We start from the raw sequence: 2,183 nt of genomic DNA on the forward strand, positions 1-2,183 counted from the left end.
AGAAATGAATGGAAATAAAACAAGAACAAGTAGAGAAAGGTTAAATGTAAACAGAAAAGGTTAGGTATTTGAAGGGATAAGGTCTTGAGAAAAAGAGGAAAATTAATATAAGAATGTCATATCTTTGTCGTAGATGGGAAGGAAATACAAATGTATTTCCACCAATGTAGTTAAATTTTCGGGTTGGGGGGAAGATAATTTAAAGGAGTTCACACCTAATGTCCTATTTGTACTCAGAGAATTAGGCCAGGTCATCCGCTGAAGTGATGGAACGTAAGCTGTTTGGGGAATTAAAAAGAGTTTAGAATAGCTATTATTAAAAATGGAAACAAAACTACAAGGAAGAAGTAAAATATTTGTTTGGCAGTTATATATTCCTCTAAACCAGCGGTTCTCAACCTTTGGTCGCGAACAACGAAAATACATCCTGCTTATCAGATATTTACATTACGATTCATAACAGTAGTATAATTACAGTTATGAAGTAGCAACGAAAATAATTTTATGGTTGGGGGTCACCACAACATGAGGAACTGTATTAAAGGGTCACGGCATTAGGAAGGTTGAGAACCAATGCCGGAAACATCTTAAAAATATTAGCTCATTTATTCATTATAATATACTCATGGGATATGCTTGATTATTATCCCCTTTTTGCAGATGAAGAAAATGAGGCATAAAGTGGTCATGCTATTTTCCTATTGGGCACCCAAGCTAGTAAGGGGAGGTACCTCAGTAGTCTGGCTCCAGACTCCATTCTCTTAACCACTTCACAATGCTGAGGACAATGATATATGACTTTATTTCGAAGGCTTACTAGTAGGTATGCAAGTATTGAACTTCAAAAGATACAATTTTAGATTCATTCGGGATAGGAGTTCAGAGGTTGAGTATGATGGACGTTAAGGGATTAGTTAATGAGTTAAACCATGGAATGCAGACTAGATGGAAAAGGTCATGCAGGAGGGAAGGAAGCAGCTTGTAGAAGGGCTCAGAGATTTGAATGTTTGCTATTTGACTAAGGTTTTAGATTCCTTGTGAAGTCAAAGAGTTAGTTTGATAGAAGTGAGGAAGAAGGATAGCTGAAAGGATCAGGAATTCATAGTGAGACAGTACAATTGTAAAGTGTAATTAAGAGAGGTGAGGAGTTGCTGGATGACTAGGTAGCACTGGGGTGTGGTGCTGAAGTCTAAAGGCCTGTGTAGCAGCTGAGATCAAGAAATGATGAGTTTAGGGTGTTGGGTGGGGCATCTCTATAAAGATTGAAGTCACATATGAATCACTCAAGAGGAGACAGGAAGAGGGGTGGAGAGAAAATGGCTCCAGAAACCAGTTGATTGCAGTGTGAGTAAGATTAGAGACCAGGAGGCAATGGAGTCATAGGCCAAACTTTCTTGTAACTAACTATCTGCCTCTGAGTGCGTTAAGGAAGCCAAAAGTGTCCATACCACTACAATGCCTACACTGGCAGCATTTCTGAAGAGCTTTTCAAAGGGGTTGAATTGTTGAAATGATTAAAGCCTTAAATTACTCAGAGGTCCAACACATTAGCAAAGTAAATATTAACACACATTACTTTCCCTAGCCCACACAAAACCATTATCATTTAAGTACAAATAGGGCCCTAAGGATATGGATAAGTTTTAAAGGGTAGGGGAGTAGAAGGAGGAAGGGAACACAGGAAACTGAGGTTTGATTTGGCCATGAGTGATGTGAACTAACATAAAGGAGGAGAAAGGAACCAGCAGCCTCAAACAGAGAGAGCCTCTAATGCAGTGGTTCTCAACCTGTGGGTCGTGACCCCTTTGGCGGTCGAACCTTTCACAGGGGTCGGTCGCCTAAGACCATCCTGCATATCAGATATTTACATTATGACTTATAACAGTAGCAACATTACAGTTATGAAGTAGCAACGAAAATAATTTTATGGTTGGGTCACAGCATGAGGAACTGTATTTAAAGGGCCAGAAGTTTGAGAACCACTGCGTCTAATCAATGCATGCCCTGGGAATAATGTGGAAATGGGGAAATGTGAGGCATATTCTTCCCTCGGTTCAGAATACTCAATAAGAAATTGTTTTAATTATTTCAGATGCAGTGATATGGATATTCCCAATTCTAACAAAGTTAAGACCCTCAAAGACAAAAAATATTTTTTGCATGTACCTGTCGAGTTTTCCCAG

Source organism: Myotis nattereri (genome assembly GCF_964212035.1).
Source record: "Myotis nattereri genome assembly, chromosome: 7".
NCBI classification, from domain to species: Eukaryota; Metazoa; Chordata; class Mammalia; order Chiroptera; family Vespertilionidae; genus Myotis; species Myotis nattereri.